Source organism: Hemiscyllium ocellatum, chromosome 7 (assembly GCF_020745735.1).
Source record: "Hemiscyllium ocellatum isolate sHemOce1 chromosome 7, sHemOce1.pat.X.cur, whole genome shotgun sequence".
Lineage (NCBI taxonomy): Eukaryota > Metazoa > Chordata > Chondrichthyes > Orectolobiformes > Hemiscylliidae > Hemiscyllium > Hemiscyllium ocellatum.
The window spans coordinates 99266836-99288961 of NC_083407.1; the positions used below are offsets into that span (position 1 = coordinate 99266836).

The 22126-nt window shown below is 47.7% G+C and overlaps 1 protein-coding gene across 3 annotated transcripts in view; it reads left to right on the forward strand.

Moving 5' to 3' along the window:
* col18a1a (collagen type XVIII alpha 1 chain a) overlaps positions 1 to 22126 on the forward strand; it is a 307944-nt gene that overhangs the window by 183035 nt on the left and 102783 nt on the right. The gene's annotated exons all lie outside the window — the stretch shown is intronic.

Sequence of the window (22126 nt, forward strand, 5' to 3'; positions counted from 1 at the left end):
CCAAACAGAGAACAGCCAGGGATTTCCTAGAGGCATGGCACTCATCCACTGATTCTATCAACAAACACATCGACCTAGGCCCAATATACCGGCCACTGCAGCGGACAGCTGGAACTGCCAGCCAGAAGCGGCAGAGACAAACCACTATAAATGCCAAAGGAAACATGACAAAAGCGCTTCACAGGAGGCTCCCAAGCACTGAGGTTGTCACCTAGACAGGGGACGAAATGTTTGCAATACAAACTCCCAGCTCGGTGAACAGAACCACATTAGTTCTATATGTAGTATCGGTTCACCTGTTTTGCTTTGTAAGTGATATATATCAAGATACAGAGCGTAAAGTTTATCCTTTTATTATTTTTCTAACCTTTAGTCTTATCTGCTGATTTCCTGTTAGATTTGTAAACTCTATCCTTTCTGTCAATGTCTGTCTGTCCTCTTTTACATTGTTTCATGAAGCACCTTTGGATATTTCCTGACCTTAAAAGGATGATGTAAATAAAAGCTGTCGCTGCGATTGTTCCCTGTCTGGCTTTCCATTTAGGAAGGTTTTGGCTTTGACTAGTTGGCCCAGTGAGCACAGTGCTGTTTGACGCTGAGCCTAGAAGGTCTAACTTTGTAGAGAGCCAAGACTGTAACCAATCCCTCCTCCCGTTGTGAAACTATTGAAAACAGAGGGATTGTTTTCAGTGCAATAGATTGTGGTATTCCCAATCCGGGGTACGTCAGGTATAGATTCACTAGCTCGGATGATCCAGACAGGGAAGATATCCTATGTCTCGCAAGAGGGTGGGTGATGAAGCACATGTTCCGGTCTGTTTTTGTAGTTAATGTTTCCTGGAACGGGTCACCAGCCTGAAGCCAGAGGCTGTGGTTACTTCCCGTGGAACCTGACCCACTCTCCTCAGCTGCCTGGAGGTGTGCAGGCTGACCCTCTGCCTGAATGGCCATGTTATGAGGACACCTTGCTGGCCTTTGAGGCCTGGAGTGGGACGGGAAGCCGGAGCTTCGGGTTGGGAGCGTGGGGCAGGGTGCCTGGCATACCCCGCGGGGATGATTTGGACGTGTGCTCCATCTGGGGGTGCACGGGCTTCAGAAAAAAAAACATCTGGTCATCTGCTTTGATGGAAAGAATGCACTATTGGAGAATCGCTGTCTCCCTGGTCTTCTCCTTAACTGTGAGGGCCAAAGTCTCTTTGTCTAATGGTTCCGTCTTCATCCTGTCTGTGGTTATTATGTGGGAACATCAGCAGTCCTCTTCAGTTTTTCCGTGGTTGATTTCAAAATGATTCTGCTTTACTCAACTTGTTTTGGGTATTGTTTTTGCTAAAGACTTTTCCTCAGTTGGATTGCGAATGCCCGCTTCCTCTTGAGAACAGGATCCTGTCGAATGTCTGCAGGTATCAGAGAAAAAGTGTGCGATTCACGGGCGCTCTTCCACAACTTTGAGATGTCCGAAAACACTTCCACATGCAATCGAGTTCACTTTCAAGGTTTGACTCTGTTGCAATGCCGGAGACCAGGCAGTCAGTTTAAACACAGCACAGTCCCACAATGCGATAATAACCAGGCAATCTGTTTAGTGAAATATGAAGAGAAAATGCTGGAGAAACTCAGTAGATCTGGCCACATCTGTGGGAGGAGAGACAGGATTAATGTTTCAGTCCAATATTACTCCCCTTTCGAATGGCAAAGGACTGGAAAACGGTGTTTCTATGCTGTTGACAGAGGGATCTCATCTTTTGGATAGTGACTCCAAGCCATTCACCATCCTGACTTGCAAATATAACACCATTCCCCCACTGTCACTGGGTCAAAATCCTGGAATTCCCTCCCCACTTCCAATACTCCTCCTGGCCTTTAACCTGCTCTTGACTTCTTCACTGAGAGCTGGTGGTGTGACACCCAGCCACCTTCATTTCTCCCTCCCATCACCCACTCTAACGTGTCTCCCTCTGAATTCCCTGCGCCCTCACCCCCTCCTCTGTCAACACCGGTTTCCAGCCACTTTCAGATCTCAGGAAGAGTCACACCAGATTTGAAACGCTAACCCTGTTTCTTTCTCCACAATGCTGAGCTCCTCCAGCATTTCCTGTTTTCACTTCAGATTTCCAGCATCCGGAGAACTTTGCTTTTAATCGATTTAGTGATGATGGTTGAGGGTGAACAAGTCAGATGAAAGCTAGCATCTCTGACTGAGGGGGTACAGCAGACTGGATTTGGGATTCTCAGGAATGGGACTTGAACTCCCAACCTTTTGGCTCAGAAATGGCAACACTGCCGCTGAGCTACTACTACTGAAACATGGCACATCCATGCTACACTGCAGCAACTCCCTAAGGCTTCCTCTGACAGCACCTTCTAAACCCACAGCCTCAACCACTGAGAGGATCAAGGGCAGCAGATAAGGGGGACCACCACCATTTGCAAGCTCCCCCTCTGAACCACTCATTGTCCTGACGTGGAAATATATCAGCGTTCCTTCACTGTCGCTGGGTCAAAATGCTGGAATTCCCTCCCGGATAGAATTGTGAATGCAACCACACACCCGTGTACACTGCAGTAGTTCAAGAGGGGACGCGGCATCATCTGTGGGAGGCCACATCCTGTGAAAGAGTGAGCAATAAATTAGGAATGAGCAGCCAGCACCGGGCCTGCCAGCAGTGCTTACGTCTTCAGAGTAATTCTCTTTTCATTGAACGCAATAGATTGAGATGAAGACGACTTTATCCCCCCCAATTCCCAGATTACCAAGCCAACCTGAACAAGATTTGATTGCATTCAGGATCCAAATCTTCATCGCCCTCCCTGGAAAATGAGCATGAAACACTCACCTGCCCTTCCTCTCGCTAATCCTCTTCCCTCGGGCTCCTCCCTGACGCTGATGCAGCTAAACAGCTGTCCCACAACTAACAGCTGCCAGAGGGAAACGCTTGGCAGGTTTGTGGCAATTTCCACTGGCACAGAACCATCTCAAAGTGGCCTACAAACCAACCAAGTACCTTCGAAGTCACGTGGTAACCTAGGAAACATGGCTGCCAATTTGTGCACAGCAAGATCCCAAAATACGCATCGAAACGAAAGCCCAAACGATCTGCCACAGTGCAGGTGGTTGAGGGATAGATCTTGGCCAAGGACCCAGGGGTAACCTGTCAAATCTGCCCAAAAGAGCACATGGGACATGGTTTGATTTGGATTACTCAGCAGTGCAGCACTTGCTTTGTTCGAGAAGATCGTGTGTAATTATGAGTTCCTTCTCTTCCTTACTTTCCACACCTTTCTATGGGCAGTCCATTCCTAAGCAGTTTCTCCAATGTAATTCCTTTCGTGTGTGAGATCAGCCTCTGCTCCCTGATCGAGTCCCTCACTAACAGTGAAACATAAAAACAGGAAGAGGCCATTCAGCCCAATAGAATAAATAACACACTAGGGAATCTACAAAAAAACGGACAGATAACCAAAGCTGACCTACGAAGAATGAAACCGGAAAGCAACAACACCCCCAGATTTTATGGACTACCCAAAGTACACAAACCAGACATCCCACTCAGACCCATAGTATCACTACCAGGGACACCAGCATACAAACTGGCCAAAGAACTACAACAGAAACTGAAACACCTGGTCAGCGGATCCAAACACTCCATACAATCAACACAGGAATTCTTGGACGCCATCAGGAATACACACATAGACAAAGAAGAAACCATGATCTTATTCGACATGACGGCACTGTTCACTTCGATTGACAAAACCCTAGCCAGAGAAACAATAGCCAACCTACTGGACATACAGAACAGAAAACAGGAGGCGGAACCTAACAACAAAGACAGCATACTTAAACTACTGGACTTGTGCCTCACTACACACTTTACATTCAACAATCAGATATACGAACAAATCAACGGAACACCCATGGGATCACCAATCTCGGGACTCATAGCAGAGGCAGTTATGCAAAGGTTAGAACAAACAGCCCTACCACAAATTCAACCCAAACTCTGGGTCAGATATGTCGATGACACGTTTGTAATCATCAAAAACACGGAAATAGAAAAAACACACCGGATCATCAACGCCACACTCACAGGCATCCGATTCACGAGAGAAGAAGAAAAGGATAGCCAACTCCCATTCCTAGACGTGATAGTACAGAGAACACCGAACGGAGAATTCACCACAAGGGTATACAGGAAAGCAACACACACAGACCAAGTGCTAAACTATGAAAGTAACCACCCCAACACACACAAACGAAGCTGCATCAGGACACTATTCAAAAGGGCCACAACACACTGCAGCACACCAGAACTGCGAAAAGAAGAAGAGGAACACCTATACAAGGTATTCGCCAAAAACGGATACCCACGCAACTTTATCAACAGATGCCTAAGAGATAGACCACGGAACGAGGACATGCCACAACCAAAAGGACTAGCCACACTACCATACATCAGGAGCGTTTCAGAACTGACAGCCAGACTACTGCGACCCTTAGGACTCATAACGGCACACAAACCAACAGCCACGCTCAGACAACAACTTACTAGAACAAAGGAGCCAATACCCAACATGAGCAAAACTAATGTAGTTTACAAAGTCCCATGCAAGGACTGCACAAAACACTACATAGGACAAACAGGAAGACAGCTAACAATCCGCATACATGAACATCAACTAGTCACGAAACGACACGACCAGCTATCCCTAGTAGCCACACACTCAGACAACAAGCAACATGAATTCGACTGGGAAAACACTACTATCATAGGGCAAGCCAGACAGAGAACAGCCAGGGAATTCCTAGAGGCATGGCATTCATCCACAAACTCCATCAACAAACACATCGACCTGGACCCAATATACCAACCACTACAGCGGACAGCTGAAACTGACACCCGGAAGCGGCAAGGACAGACCACTATAAATACCGGAAGAAACATCAAAGAAGCGCTTCGCAGGAGGCTCCAGAGCACTGATGATGTCTCCTAGCCAGGGGACGAAACGTTTGCAACAAAAACTTCCAGCTCGGCGAACAGAACCACAACAACGAGCACCCGAGCTACAAATCATCGCACAAACCTTGACCATTGAACCTGTTCACTTAGATCACATTGATCTACTTTCCCTTTCATACCCAGCTTGGTTCTGTTCCCTTATCCACCAATCTCTCAATCACAATCTTTGGAATTATCAATTGACCCCTATCAACAGGTTCTAGCAGGGCGGCTTCCAGACTTCCATTCCCCTTTGTGTGAGGATGAGAGTGGATTGGCTCTCGTTTAAAGTGCTGCCCGTTGTTCGGGCCTGCCATCCACCAGAGGAAACAGTTTCTCGTTTTTGCCTCAATTGAATGAATCTTCAGGCAAAAGTGAGGACTGCAGATGTTGGAGATCAGAGTCCAGATCAGAGTGGTGCTGGAAAAGCACAGCAGGTCAGGCAGCATCCAAGGGGCAGGAGAATCGACGTCTCAGGCAAAAGCCCTTCATCAGGAATGAAAGGGCTTCATCATTCCTGATTTACCCGAAACATCGTTTTTCCTGCTCATCGGATGCTGCCTGACCTGCTGTGCTCTTCCAGCACCACTCTAGAGTCTAATCTCCAGCACCACTCTAATCTGAATGAATCTTCAATCTGCTACATTCAAAGTGTCATCTGTGCAAACTGTTCTCAGTTACAACCTTTTTGCCTTGGTGTTGTTCTGATAACTGTACTCCACCTCCTCACAGTACCGATTTAATGCTCCACACATGGCCTCCCACTTGTGGTAGAAAGATAGTGATTGGTAAATGATAAGATTTACCTGACAGACCTCTCGAACCTGCTCTGTTGTATAATAAGACCACGGTTGATCTAATTGTGTCCTTAACTCCAACTTCTTTGTAGTTCCCTTTTACATTCAAACCCTGTCTAACTCTGCCTTAAATATAACCAGCAACCTAACCTCTGTTACTGTCCAAAACGTAATAACCTTCTGAGAGGAGAAACAGCTCGTCCTCTCTGCCTTACATGGGAGACCCCCTTGCTCTGAAGCCATGCTTCCTAGTGCTGGATCCCTTCGTGGGGGTAGGTGGAACATCCTCAGCATCCACTTTTCAAGACCTCTCAGCCTCTCCTATGTTTCAGTGTGATCCTTCGAAACTGCAGTGAGCGTGTGCCCCACATGGATCTCGGAGGGCATCGGGAGAAACCTCTTTGCCCCTGGGGGGTAGTGGGAATGGCAGACTTGCTACCAAAGGGAGTGAGTGCCACAGATACATTTCAGGCAAGTTAGATCAACACACGAGGGAGAAAGGACAGGGTGGACATTGTGCGAAACAAAGCTCACACACTGCAGTAATTTCAGTCCGAGACAAGATCTGAATCAGCAGAGCTCTTTATTTCACACTTGCAAGTGGGTGTGATGTCCACAAGGCAGGGACAAAACACACCCCAAATTCAATAAATATTCGATATTTATACAATTTGGTTCCTATATGTTTTTTTCTTATTTCATTGTTTCCCCCCTTGTTCACATCCTCCACTTCCCTGAGACCCTCCTGCTTATCTCGTGTCTTATCCAGTCTTATCTGTGGAAAACATGCTCATTCCTGATGTCAGGCTATTTGCCCCTCATCCTGCCTCTTCACAGCATCCTGTCACTGAGCCCTTCTCAATGGTTTTGTTCCTGTGTAAAAGTGGGAAACAGATGTGTTATACCTATTGTTTGTTCAGGCAAATTGAGTTTAACTGTCTGTCTTCACAGCATCTTATCACGAAGCCCTTCGAACTAGGGTTAACCATTTATTACATTCTTAGCAAACCAATTAGCATTTCCTCCACAGAGTTCACATTCTTGTTGACTCAGCTCCTGGCTGAAACAATTGCACACTGATGGAGTTCAGTTATTTTTTATATAATGAATTTTAGAATTGCAGAAGAAACATAAATTTCCTATATCCCACAATTGCCCCTTTTTCTTTCTTTACCGTTTGTTACCTTCTGCATTTTGTTCTTTTAAGCATTGCTCCCGAAATTCGCAAGCATCATTTAGGAAATTTCATCCATTTTGGTCTCACTCATCTCCTCAATATTTAGTTGATAAAGTTCTTTTGTCAGATTTCCTTTTAAGGGCATCTGTTTCATTAAGATTGTCTCAATCAGTCTCTGGGTGAGCCCTCGTATACAGGGTATGATACAACAGCCAATGGCCACCAATACCCCGACTACTACTGTCAGGGAAGTAAGGATGGAACCCACCACCCCCTTCCATCTTCCGAACCAGGATTCAAGCCATCCTGTGAGAGATGTGTCTACTCCTGAATTCTCAGCCAGTTCCTCTGCTAAGGTAGCCAATCCCCTTAAGGCCCGAGTAATTGAACCATCAGGTGCAGTGTTATTAGGAATAAAGGTACAACAGCTTCCTCCTAACATCACACACACACACCCTTTTTCTGCTAGAATCATATCAAGGGCCATTCTGTTCTCCCATGCCATCCTATTTGTCGCATCAAGCTGTTCTGATATTTCTTTAACTGCATCTCGTGTATAATTTATAAATCGCTGTTGATTATAGAAAATGTAATTTAGCCAATCTACATTTTTATTAATTGTTACCCACCAAAAGAGAGCTGACACAAAGCCTGCCGCAATCTGGTTACGAGCCTTGAACTCATCAGGTATCCCCCCTAGGGACTCCTATCGAATCAAGATAAATCCTGTCATCGAAAGAAGTGTCTAGCAGTGATCTCTTATCTCTTCCCTGTTTCCCTACTATCTTTTCCTTCTCAAATGCCAGGGTGAATGGAATTGCCAATTGTACAATTGCACATATCCCTCTCCAATCCGGAGGTAGGGTGGGTCTCAATATTTTGCCTCCACAATACCACCACAGATCCGCTCGGGGAACCTTTAGTGCTGAGTAGTTCCTCCTTTCTTCGTTTCGGTAACATTTTTAATCTCTGTACACAATTTCAGCTCCCCCAAATCTCTAGACCGACTTGTACCTCGTCTATGCACACACGACGTGTGGTTTCCAACTGCGGCAGAAAATGCGGGGGAAACTTGTACATCTTTCTTCTCCAAGGGAGGGAACATCAGAGATAGGGAGGAACAATTCGTATCATTCTCATTCCATGCAGTCTCATCCTGATACAGGGCTAGCATACATTTCATGTCCTGCCTGTCTTGCTTCCACCCGAGCGGAAAGGGAACCACCTGGGCCACTGGCCTACCGGAGGTACATGCATAGCAATTGCTTTTGTTCAGACTTTTTACAGTATACTTCACCCATTCAACCCAGGCATTTGCATCCCCATATCCAGTTTCTATTTCAAGAGTCTGTTTCAAGTCTTTTACCTCTATAATTATTACTACTTTAGGATCAGTGGGAGGGGTGAAAGGTTGTATCTCATTATCCAGTAATTCCGCCCGTTTTCCCTGTCCTACGCTTGTTCAAAAACAACAGCCCATGAAGTGTTTCCCATGTGCTTTCATTTCTATCCCTATTACACCAAGTACCATCCCCAAGGCCATCCCCATAGGACTTAAGATGTATCTCAGAGCTGCGGTACTGTCTCTGAATATCTACATCCCCACAATTGACTAAGCTGCATGCATCAGCATCTATTACTTGTGGATTATCAGACTCAGGAACCATTTATAATACATATGAAAGTGATATTTGACAAAATCCCAATACTAATAGGGCTAGCATCATAACTCTAAGCATTCCCAGTACTTTAAACATCATACTGAAGCACAGAATGACTCAATATACAATCCTACAGAAATAATCCCGCGCTCGCGTCACCACTGTATAATCAGTTACTCAAAGTCTCTTTAGTCTGAGTTTCAGCGGGTCTTGCGTTGATTCGGCTGTCCAGACTTCTTCCTCAACTGGAGAGTCCACTGGCCCTTTGATCCGAGTGTAGTGAGTCCAGCCTTTCTCCGTCGTCCTTATTGCCATTTTAGTCGTTTAAAGAGCCTGGTACGGCCCTTCCCAGTCCGGCTGCAATTTAGTCTCTGTCCATGATTTTACTCAGACCCAATCTCCCGGCTGGATGGGATGAACGGTGAATTCTAGGGGTGGAGTCTGTGCCAATAAACCCTGTTTCCTGAGGAAAGACAAAGAGGAGGACAAGCCCAGTATATACTTCTTTAAGAACAAATCTTTAATTTCGGGAATTGGCAATTCTCCGTCCGTTCCCAGATAAGGTAATCCAAATAAGATTTCATAGGGGGATAGTCCCAAATATTTCCTTGAGGCTGTTCGTACTCGCAAGGGAGCTATAGGTAAACATTTGGTCCAAGGGAGTCTGGTTTCTATTATCAATTTAGAGAACTGTCGTTTGAGTGTTTCCAATATTGTTTCAAACACCCCACTCGCAGTGGTGGTAGCTAGGGGGTATGCCTCAACCCAACCGGATAAATGATCTACTATAACCAACATATATTTTAGTCTCCCTACCCTGGGTAACTCAGTATAATCTACTTGTATACTCTGGAAGGGTCTCAATCCTGGGTCTCTTCCTCCTGGGGTCTGTTTTCTCAAGACTTTTTCATTTACCTTTCTGCAGATTATACATCCCTCACATATTTGTTTAGCAATTGTATATATTCCTTTACATCCATATTCCCTAAGAACTAAATCACACATTGCTTGTACTCCCCAATGACTGCCTTGGTGTAGGACAGCCATAATCTCTCGCATCATCATTTTGTTCAACATTTCCCTCCCATCAGGTAACATCCAATGCCCATCTGCTGTTTTTGCAGCCCCTAAATCTTTCAATTCTTTTTCCTCTCTTTCAGTAAATATAGGAGCTTCCCGAGGAGCTGGGACAGTAGGTATTAGGGAATGAATCACCACTTCTTGTGGGTTCAGGGCGGCTTCTCTAGCCACTTCATCGGCTAATCTATTCCCCCTAACTTCTGGGTCATTTCCTTTCTGATGACCATTCACATGCACTACTGCTATTTCTCGGGGGAGTAATAGGGACTCCAAGACCAGTTTAATCAATTCTTCATGTACTAATTCCTTCCCCCGGCTGTTGATCAGTCCCCTTTCCTGCCATATCTTTCCAAAAGTACGCACAACACCGAAGGCATATTTGGAGTCAGTGTATACTGTTCCCTCTTTATTGTCTAATGCCCTAAGGGCTCTTTCCAATGCATAGAGTTCGCAGGTCTGAGCCGACCATCCATTTGGCAACCTGCCTGCCCCTACCACACTACCTTTCGTCCCATCTATGACCGCATACCCATTATGTCGTCTCCCTTCAGTCACCCGGGATGATCCATCTATAAAAAGTCTAGCCCCTGCATGAAGTGGAACATCTCTCAGGTCCATGCGGACTTTAGTTTGGTATTCTATAATGTCAAGGCAGTCGTGCCCTGGATTCTGAGGAGATTCCCCTTCCCCTTTCCAAAGAAAGGCAGCTGGATTTAAACAATTGTCCGTGACCAACACTAGATCATCTTTTTCTATTAATATTGCCTCATATTTCAAAATCATCGAGTCTGTCGACCATCGCCCAGCTTTTTGGTTTAGGATCATTCTCACTTGGTGTGGGGTGCTTACTATTAGGGCTCCCCCAAATGTAAGCTTTCTGCTTACCTCCACTAACAGTGCAGTGGCAGCCACAGCCTGCACACACTCAGGCCACCCCCGGGATAGTGGATCTAATAGCTTCGAAAGATATGCTGCTGGCTGTTTCATTCCTCCCCACCTCTGGGTTAATACTCCCAAAGCTGCTCCCTTATCCACGGTAGCAAAGAGGTGGAAAGGTTTATCTAGGGAAGGTAAGGCTAACACAGAGGCATGGATCAGATCTCTTTTGAGTTTCTCAACTAGTTCTTTTTCCTCATTGTCCCAACTTAGACATTTTGGTTCGTCCTCCAATAGTTTGAGATATAATTTCTTAGTCTTTTGAGCATAGGAATCAATCCACAATCTGCAATATCCCGTTAGACCCAAAAACTTACGTAACTCCCGCTTAGTCCTGGGCAGCGGCATCCCCACTATTCCCGCTATCTGTTCCGGGCTTATCTTTCGCTTTCCCTCACTAACTAAATGTCCCAAGTATTTCATTCTTGCTCCACATATTGTAGTTTGTTTTTAGATACTCGCAGTCCCTGCTGGCCCAGGAAATTCAATAATTTGTTAGTGGCTTCTACTACTCTTTCTCTTTTGTTTCCTGTTACTAAGAGGTCGTCTACATACTGCAACAGGGTAGTCCCCTTGGGGCTGCTAAATTTCTCCAATATTTGTTCTAACATCTGTCCAAATAAATTCGGGGATTCTGCAAACCCCTGGGGGAGCACAGTCCATCGGTATTGCTGTTTCCGTCCTGTTTTGGGGTCTTCCCATTCAAAGGTGAACAAATTCCTACTTCCCTCCGCCAAGGGACAAGCTCAAAAGGCATCCTTTAAATCTATCACACTAAACCATTTGTGGTCATGAGGGATCTTACTTAATAACGTATAGGGATTTGGCACCACTGGGTGTCTGATCTGTACTATCTGATTTAATGTTCTCAAATCCTGCACCAATCGATAAGTTCCATCAGGTTTCCGCACAGGTAGAATTGGGGTATTATAAGGAGACATACATGGCTCCAACAAACCATCTCTAATCAGTCCCTCAATTACTGGCTGCAGTCCTCGTTTACCCTCCATGGGAATGGGATATTGTCGCTCACAGACAATGTCCCCGTCCCTTTTTAAATTTACTTCAAGGGGAGGGATCTGTAGACCTCCACGATTCCCTTCCCTAGCCCATACAATAGGGTCTATCTCTCTTTCCATATCCTCTGTCAACATTGCCATTTGTACAACCAATTCTTTTTCCTGAATTCCAATCTCCAGTCCTAAGAGGATAATTAAATCTCTCCCTAATAAATTACTTCCTATATCGGGGATATACAACAATTCCCCTGTGACCCTATCCTTAGGACCTTCTATCATCATAGGTTCAAATACTGGAACAGTAAATCCCTCCCCTTTCACCGCGGAAACAGTAATTGATCGTGTCGACATGTCTACTTTCTTTAGTTTAAAATTCAGCGATGACCGTGCTGCCCCCGTATCTACTAGGAAGACTACCTCTTCCCTACAGGGTCCCACTTTCAAGTTTATCAAGGGTTCCTGGTGGGTCCCTGAGGGCAGGAACCCCTGACACCCCTATTCATTATCAAAATTCATAAGCGGAATGGCTCTTTCTTCCCTTTATAGATCAGGACACTCCCGCCTAAAATGCCCTATCTTTCCACAATAATGGCATCCTGCCTGTGGAGACCTTCATCTCTGTCCCTGTCGCTCAAACCCTCTATCAAATGCTCCTCCTTGTCTCTCCCTCTCCCCTTTCCTCTCTGCCCTACATGGTGTCACCCGCTGCTCCGGTTGCTCACTATTAGTTCCACTCTTCTCCTAATTAGCTACCATCATTTTCGTCTTCTGTTTCTGTCTCTCGTCCTCTCTCTTTACAAACACTTTCTGTGCCTCTCTTAACAGTCCATCTAATGGTTTTTCACTCCACCCTTCTATCTTCTGTGTCTTTCTCTGTATGTCTGGCCATGCCTTTATCACAAAATGTACTTTCAAAAGACCCTGTGCCACTGGGTCCTCAGGGTTCATGCCAGAATATTTCCGCATTGAGTCTCTTAAACTCTGCAAGAAAGCTGAAGGAGTCTCATCTTTCTCCTGACTAACTTCAAAGACTTTAGTCAGATTCTGCGACTTCGGAGCTGCCTCCCTTATTCCTTTTAGAATCAGGTCTTTCAATTCCCTCATTTCTGCTCTATGCTCCGGGTTTTGATTTTCCCACTGGGGGTCTCTGAGGGGAAACTTCATCTCTCCCTGTCCAGCATCCCCATATAAGTCCCCTTTCCTCCCCAGTAAATAGTATATTCAAAATAGACATTAACTCAGCCCACGTATACAGACTGGGCCCCAAAAATAGATCAATTTGTTCAGACAATCCTACTGGATCCTCAACCAGGACTGTCATTTCCTTTTTAAATGTTCTGACCTCCCCACTGGTGAGGGGAACACACACAAACCCAATCTCCTTGTCCCCTATTGGTACCTCCCGAAGGGGACAAGTCGTTACGTTATTCCCCTTTTTCTTTTGTTTCGCCCCCTTAAGCTTTGATTTAGGCCCTGCGGAGGCCTCCTCTACGTCTACTTTAGCTTCTCTTTCTTCTAGCGAGGAGTGAAGGTCAGGAACAACAACATCCCCGTCCACCGCTCCTTCGTCCTCCTCTTGTGAGTCATCTGTTCCCTGTCCCTGTCTTGTCTGTCTCCCCTCCTCCCCCGTCTTCACCTAATCTGATTCTATGGTACGGGGGGGGGGGGGGGCGGGCAAACAGCTAAGAGGATCCCAGGGACTGGGTGGGGCAAAGGGGGAATCCTTTGTCTTCACTACCAGCATTCCCAAACTGCCCTTCCAACAGGACACATAGTCCGCCTCCTCTTGGCTAAAAGGTTGCTTTGCATGCACATACAACTCTAAATACTGACATACCCAATCCTCGTCTGAACCGTACTTTGGCCTGAAGACGGCGGGACGAAAAATTCCTTAGTCCATACAAAGCAACAATATTTAATCATTTTCTTTTTATCCTTTACCCTTGTACAAGTATTGCGCGTCCATTCACGCAACATCCTCCCCAACAGACTTTCAGGAGGTATACTGCAAGGGACCCCGCCTCCTCTTTCATTGCCTTGTTATCCCCAGAGGCTTGTCCCTTACCCATGGCACAATCCATATTGAGTTCCTTCGTTAGTCCCTTACTAACTACTAATACTCAATCTCAGCCACCAAGGCAATACTTAAAAGTCAGTTTTCTTACCTTGGTCTGTGCACAGAGTTGCCTGGCCACGTTTCCGCCGTATATTCTATCAACTGCCTGTCACTGTCTGATTCAGATGTCTCTCTTGTGGGATTCGTACCAGTCGCCCAAGGGAGCGGACCGAACCGGGACACGAGACCGCTCCTCAATGGGGAACGGGACGCGTCTTCCCAGTATCCAGGGCCAGCCACTCCCCCCGGCGATGGAAGAACATCCCGGACTGCCCCACGTTGGGCGCCAGTTGTGAGAATCAAAGCTCACACACTGCAGTAATTTCAGTCCGAGGCAAGATCTGAATCAGCAGAGCTCTTTATTTCACACTTGTAAGTGGGTGTGATGTCTACAAGGCAGGGACAAAACACACCCCAAATTCAACAAATACTCGATATTTATACAATTTGGTTCCTATATGTTTTTTTCTTATTTCATTGTTTCCCCCCTTGTTTACATCCTCCACTTCCCTGAGACCCTCCTGCTTATCTCATGTCTTATCTGGTCTTATCTGTGGAAAACATGCTCATTCCTGATGTCAGGCTATTTGCCCCTCATCCTGCCTCTTTACAGCATCCTGTCACGAAGCCCTTCGAACTAGGGTTAACCATTTATTACATTCTTAGCAAACCAATTAGCATTTCCTCCACAGAGTTCACATTCTTGTTGACTCAGCTCCTGGCTGAAACAATTGCACACTGATGGAGTTCAGTTATTTTTTATATAATGAATTTTAGAATTGCAGAAGAACCATAAATTTCCTATATCCCACAGATATGTTCAAAGGATGAGTGGAGGTCGGAGGCCTCTGTGCGGCATTAATACTAGCATGGGCCGTGAGGGGCTTAATGGCCTGTTTCTGTGCCGTGAGCCTGTAGACGTGACTACAGCCATCATTTTTCTTCACCTAAGGGATGCATATTGACTCAGAGCTTCCCATAGCCCCCACGCCCCCCTGGGGGAGTAAATGTTTCACAGAAATGCATGTGACTGTACTGCCCGCACTCTGGGCTGTGGGAAAACACAACAGCCAATGCTGTAACCTGAGCTGAATTAGCCCCAGCGGAGAGGTCAGCTCATCCCGTGCAATCAAACTGAAGTGCAATTTGCTGTGACCAATGTAATCACCAGTGTGGAGGATTCCTCACATGAAACCACCGCATCGTCCCCTCTCCATAAACCTGCAGATGTTTTCAATTTTTCTCCATTAGACATTGAGATTAATATGAGAAAGTCTTGCTGAGTGCTTCTGCTGTTTTAATTCTTTTCTCTCTGCACTCTTTTAAACACACGCGCAGGCACAGCACACAGTTCCACCTCACTGTCCTGAAGGATGCTTTCTCCCTGACAGAGACTGAGAATCTGCCCAAGTGTTGCTGTCTTTCTCTATTTCTCTCTCTGTCTCTGTGCCTGCTCTACCTCCCTCTCTCTCTCTCTCTGTGCCTGCCCCCTCTCTCTCTCTCTCTCTTTCTCTCTGTGCCTGCTCTCGCTTTCTCTCTGTGCCTGCTCTCTCTCTCTCTCTCTCTCTCTGTCTACTCTCTCTCTCTCTCTCTCTCTCTCTCTGTCTTCTCTCTCTCTCTCTCTCTCTCTCTCCGTGCCTGCCCTCTCTCTCTCTCTCTCTCTCTCTCTCTGTCTACCGTAGAGGGATTACAGTAAAGGCTATAACAGATTGCAATGGCTAGATTGTCTCCTCAGGAGGGACTGAGCAAACTGGGCCCATGTTCTCGATAGACTTTAGAGAAATTAGAGCTGATCACATTGGGATATGCAAAATTCCTGTCAGGCTCGACTGGACACGGGAAGGATTTCCCTTGGTGGCCGAGGGTGGGGGTTGGGGGGGCTGGTGTGGAGGGAAGAGATCTTCCAGGAAGGGATTTGAAAACAGGAATGAGAGTTTCCTGCTGAACCAGTGGCTGTTGTAGGTCAGAAAGCACAGGGCGGAGGAGGTGAGGGGAGTGGGACAAGGCGAATTGATCCCGCAGAGGGCCAACACAGACACAAGAGGCCGAGTGGACTCCTGCGCTGTAAACTGTCTGGTGTGTGAACGGCACTTATTGTATCAATTCAGATAAGGGCAGCAATGAATGCTGAGGAGGGCCACGTTGCAGTCTGCACTGGGGAATTTATTAGATGCGACTGACAAAAGCTGTCTGGATTTCTGTACTCGTGATTAAAAATAGCCCGAGATATTGCACTTCCCCTGTACCAGCTTGAGTTAGACTTGCTCTTGTAACCTCCGTTGCCCATTTATATTTTGAGAAATATACAGATACAGTGGTCTTAAATGTCGACCATCTAAGTCAAGAATGTAGCTGGTGCTACAGCGTTTCACTGAATCCTCTGTTCCAGGTGAGAATCAGGGAAACAGAGAGGGAGATACAGATCTTGCCGAAGAGAGGGATGTGTTGCTGAAGTTTTGTACGTTGCACTAATCAGGCAGAATACAATACAACTTCAAACAAGCACAATTGCTTCTTGCACAGGAGATAAGGCCTTGAGAGAAGAATGAGGAGCTCTCGGCTGCCCAGAGGCATATCCTTTTCTCCTGTAGGGCCAATTGTTGTGATTGTTTGCAGTTTGGTATTCTTGCATTAGCCCTGATGAGCGCAGAAGTGACACATCTCTCTTTGCAGCGCGTTACATGGAAGGTACAGAGTACTACAGGCTGTTTAGCAGTCTGCAACCTTTATACTTACCTCCACCTGTAAATGCTGCTCCCCAAACTCTGACCCGTGTATACACTGTACATGCCAACATTATCACCATCCCATGTTTGAAACAGAGCAGGGAGTCCTTCTGTCCTGGCCAGTATTAATCCCTCAATCACCATCTCAAAGCAGCACAGTAAATCTGTTCATTGTCACATTGCTTGTTTCTAGGAGGTTGCTGTGCTCCAATTTGTGGGCGGCACGGTGGCACAGTGGTTAGCACTGCTGCCTCACAGCGCCTGTAGACCCGGGTTCAATTCCCGCCTCAGGCGACTGACTGTGTGGAGTTTGCACATTCTCCCCGTGTCTGCGTGGGTTTCCTCCGGGTGCTCCGGTTTCCTCCCACAGTCCAAAGATGTGCGGGTCAGGTGAATTGGCCAAGCTAAATTGCCCATAGTGTTAGGTAAGGGGTAAATGTAGGGATATGGGTGGGTTGCGCTTCGGCGGGTCGGTGTGGACTTGTTGGGCCGAAGGGCCTGTTTCCACACTGTAAGTCTAATCTAATCTAATCTAATCTAAATGGCTGCCACATTTCTGAATGTCTTAGAATAGTAACTACGTTTTGAAAGCTGTGACTTGCTTTGGGATATCCAGTGATCGTGAATGGCGCTACAAAAATGCAACTCTTCCTTTCTTTTCTGTTTCACCATACTTGGCAGAAATCATTGCATAGAGCTCCGTAAACAGCAGCTGGACCCAGGGCAGAGGCTCCTTCATTCTGGGATGTGAAGTGTTGCCTATGTTTGGTCTGTTCTCCAGGAACGCTCAGTATAGTTGGTTGCGAATTCCCCATGCCAGACCTGCCGTCACTTTGGGACTGAGATGGTGGTGACCATCTCTGCAGTATCCACTCGGAAAGCCCCATGCTATTCCAGACCTTAGCAAATGTCTTGGTAAGTGTTAATGACTAACCGTGCATTAGTGGCCACAAGCCTGCTACCGCACTGCATGTTTACAAAATTCAACACAACCACACACTTCTATGAAGAACGGAAGAACTTTCATTTATATAGCATCCTTCCATGTGCTCAGAGGATCTGAAAGCACCTTGCCAACAGCTTCAGGTATTGGCTGTGGGTCAGAGGGTAGTATTCTCACCCCAAGGTCAGAAGGGCAGAGTGCACGTCTCACTCCAAGGAATTGAGGCTGTTACGGACGGAGCGCTACAAATCCGACAGAAGCGCTATCTTTCAGACGGGTTGTTAAGACAAGACTCTGCCTGCTCTTTCTGAAGAGATAAAAGGTACCACGTCTCGGATTCATGGAGGAGAGTTCTGCCTGGTGTCCAGGCCAATATTTATTGCTCAGTCAGCAGCGACTGAAACAGGCGCACGATCCCATCACTGCTTGTGGGATCTTGCTGTGCGCAGACTACCTAGTTCCTTTCCGACCTGATAACAGGGACCATGCTCTGAGACATGAGTGACTCGTGGTCGTTGTGCTGTAATGTTCTTCCCACAGTGATATCCCTGTCCAGGACACACTGCACCGGCCTGGTGAGTGTGAGGGATATCCCTGCCCAGGGCCCACTGCACCGGCCTGGTGAATGTAAGGGATATCCCTGTCTATGGCTCACTGCACCGGCCTGGTGAGTGTAAGGGATATCCCTGTCTATGGCTCACTGCACCGGCCTGGTGAGTGTAAGGGATATCCCTGCCCAGGGCCCACTGCACTGGCCTGGTGAGTATAAGGGATATCCCTGCCCAGGGCCCACTGCACCGGCCTGGTGAGTGTAAGGGATATCCCTGCCCAGGGCCCACTGCACCGGCCTGGTGAGTGTAAGGGATATCCCTGCCCAGGGCCCACTGCACCGGCCTGGTGAGTGTAAGGGATATCCCTGCCCAGGGCCCACTGCACCGGCCTGGTGAGTGTAAGGGATATCCCTGTCCAGGGCCCAAAGCACCGGCCTGGTGAATGTAAGGGATATCCCTGTCTATGGCACACTGCACTGGCCTGGTGAGTGTAAGGGATATCCCTGTCTAGGGCCCACTGCACCGGCCCGGTGAGTGTGAGGGATATCCCTGTCTATGGCCCACTGCACCAGCCTGGTGAGTGTAAGGATCAGCGTCCCAAAGAGGCACTGTGCAGTCACCCAGACACAACACAGAATGCAGCAATTTCCAGCACAATCTCACTGTTGTTTACTCTATCAGTGATTGCTTCTGCTCCTGACGGGTATCACGCCTGGGGAGCACCGCTTCGGGGATTCTTTTCCTGTTCATTGCCATCTGCTCTGGCCTTGCATCGTCGCCCCTTTCTTTGTGACCCCTGGCCTGCCATAAACATTTCCTTTGCTTCTCCCTGTGTCATCCCCACCCTGGTCATTACAATCCTGCCCATCTCTCTGAGCTATTCCAGTTTAAACGAAGGGGTTTTGACCCGATGTATCGGACAGGACTTTCACCAGTTGAGGTGGTACCTCGATCCAGGAAAATTCTCAACGCGCCAGAGGTCTACTGTTACAAACACATGCTGTTCGGTCTGGGGAAGGTGGGATGGATGGATGGATGGAGGCACTGGGTAGGCCTGTCCTGGTGAATGAGTGAGGCTGGTGACAAGGTCCGTTCTCAGGTCTCCGAGATTCTTCCCAGTTGTGTTAGAAGCCTTCACCCCTCCACCTAACACCCCACCTCCCCCCTCATGACTCTGTCTACCTTCTGTGCTAACCCCTTCCCTCCCACCCCTAGTCACTCCCTCTCCCCTCGCCACCTTCACCCTCATCCCATGCCAAAGGGCCGCCGGGAATCTTGGAATCAGGCCCTGTGCGCCACAGAGTAGTTGCCACTAGGTGAAGGTCCAGGCCGTGATCTCTGTGTCCCTGCCCGCGCGGCTGCTGCCCGATCCCGCTGGGCACCTTGCACCGGAGGCTGTCAGACTTCCAGCATTCGGCTGTTCCTCCTGGTTACAAATCCGTCTCTGATACTCACTGACCGTGTTGGCGACCACGATAAAGGAAATGGAGAGCGTGCAAGGGTTCAAATGAGGAAACTAACTCGGGGGGGGGGGGGCGCGAAGGTGGAGTCGATGAATGGGGTTAAGTGCAGTGGGGCCCACAGTGCGGCTTTTATGATATCCACCTGTCTCCGCCGTTCGAAAACAAAGGCCCGTTCAAATCCAGTCCCACATCCACATTCTGAGGGACAATGTCCCGCTTTGAGGGCTGATTGAACCACTTAACCCAAGTCAGTTCAAAGTGTGGATTGTGTTGTTCAGTCTGTGCCAGCTCAGATCACATAACTCTCGGTTGCTAGGCGATGACAGGCCCGAGTTTGAACTCAAACTCAATTCTCCACATTTCCTCTCCTTTGCATCGATTGTCTTATCAGTGGCTTCAAAGGGGATGGGTTTCAGAGTGACTTCAGAGAACGGGGAACGTAAGCTAAATGGACACTCTCTTCCCAGCGATTGTACCGAAGGGAGGCCTGCACTGTCCGAGAGCCTGGCTTTCAGCTGAGATGTTCAACAGAGGCCGGCCCAGCTGCTCCCGCGGTACTCTTCAGAGCAGGGAGTTCTCTTCATGGGTCCTGCTCAGTGTTCACCGCACAAGCCATGTACCTGAAGCAGATTGTTATTATCCCATGGTTGTCACCAATCGGCTGCCATCTTACATTTCAGAAACTATCGCAGGCCTGGAATCTCAACTCTGCTTCCTACCCACAGATTTTTTGAGTTTGCCCAGCAGTTCCTGTGTCTTTCTTTTTTGTTTCAGATCTCCAGCACCTGCAGTTCTTTCTCCTGTTTAAGTGCGTTGGGCTGTGCTGTTGTCGGAAGGCGCTATAGAAATGGAATTTGTTTTCTCCACTCAGACACCACTTCCTTTTGGAGAATCCTGTTTTCCTCGTTAACGCCCATGTTCCCTCCCCTCCCTCCTCCCTTTCTCTATTCTTCCTTCAGCCCTGCCCCCCATTCCTGCTCTCCCTTGTTCCTTCCGTCTTTCCTTTCCTGTCACCGCTCCCTTCTTCCTGCCTGCCTCCCGCATCCCCCTTCCTTTCCTTCCCTTCTACCAGAGGACAAAGGCCATGAAACGTAGGCGAGGCCCATTAAATTTGCTCCACAATTCGACGAGATGGCGGCCGATCTGATTGCCCTCAACTCCACGGCCTTGCCTTTTCCCCATGCCCCTGACTGACTTAAAAACCTCTTTATCTCAGCCTTGAGAGATACTCAAGAACCCAGTCGCAACAGCCATCTGTGGGAGAGAATTCAACAGATTCACTTCCCCTCCCCTCTCGAAAGGGGGATCTCCCCCTTGTCTCTGTGTTAAGTGGACGACCCCTTCTGCTGAGATGTTGCCCCCTGGTCCTCGACTCTCTGAGTGTGGACAGCCTCTCAGCATCTACCCTGTCAAGCCCACTGAGACGTTTCAATAAGGTCGCTTCTCATTCCTCCGAACTTCAATTAGGACAAGTCCACCCGACACAGCTCGTCCTCATAAGGCAGTCCCTCCATATTCCAGAGTGAAGTTTCTCTGTCCTGCTTCCCGTCTCAATCCTGACGAAGAGCTTACCCTTGAAACGTTGACTCTCCTGCTCCTCGGATGTTGCCTGACCGGCTGTGCTTTTCTAGCACCGCACTTGTTGGCACTGCCTCCACTGTCAGTATACCTTTCCTGAGGTAAGGGAACTAAAACTGTTCACTTTATCCCAGCCTTGGTCTGCCTAGTGCCTTCTATAAGACCTCCATCGTTTTGTATTCCATCCCCTGTGAAATATCCACCTGCCTTCCCTCGAACTTGCAGCATGTGTATGTGAATGTTTTGCGAGTCGTGCACAGGGATCCCTCAAACCCGACAGTTCTGTCGCTGTGTGAAACCTTTCAGCAGAACCTCCTTTCCAGTCCTCTCAATGTTACTGGGACAACTGGATGCCTGCCCTCCCTGTGCGAGTTCCCTCCAGCCCAGAGGAGATGTCCCTAATCCAGCTATCAGACTTGCACTGACAGCTGCAGAGCACGGTATGTATCCCGCGAGCGAAGTTTTCACCTGCCACTCCAACACGGTTAATTCCATCGCCCACCTGAATACCTCCCTGCCCCACGGTGTCATGCTCAGTGCACTCATCCCCCCATGTACTCCACACTCTCACCTCCACAGCACACAGGAACTTTGTCACTGCCGGATCATTCCGGGGGGGCGGAGCCTCCTTGTGACCCCTGACCCGTCTCAGTTACAATCACACCATCCTGACCTGGATCGCTGACCTAGTACGAATTGCCTAATCTCAGAGGTGTGTCCGCATCCTGGAACAGGGCGTCCTTGTAGCTTTGCCCTTCCCTGATGTGGTGCACTGTCGTGTTCCAGCTCTGAAGTTGCTCAAGCTGTAAGTGTTGACGATAGATGTGTTCCCTGTGGATCACCTTGGTGTTCAGAGGCTCCCAGGTGCTACAGCTGCAACACATCATCCGGCCTACCAGCTCTCGTGTATTTTATTTAAATAATAAACCACTCTGGTATCCTTGCCCTTTGTACTTACAGAATTCCGACTATGAACACTTCATTATATTTTCTCCTTTTTGATGTATCTCTATCAATCTCATATCTAACAAGTTATTTTTAAGAGAAGGGGGAAACATTAGAGATCAAAACACAAACTAATG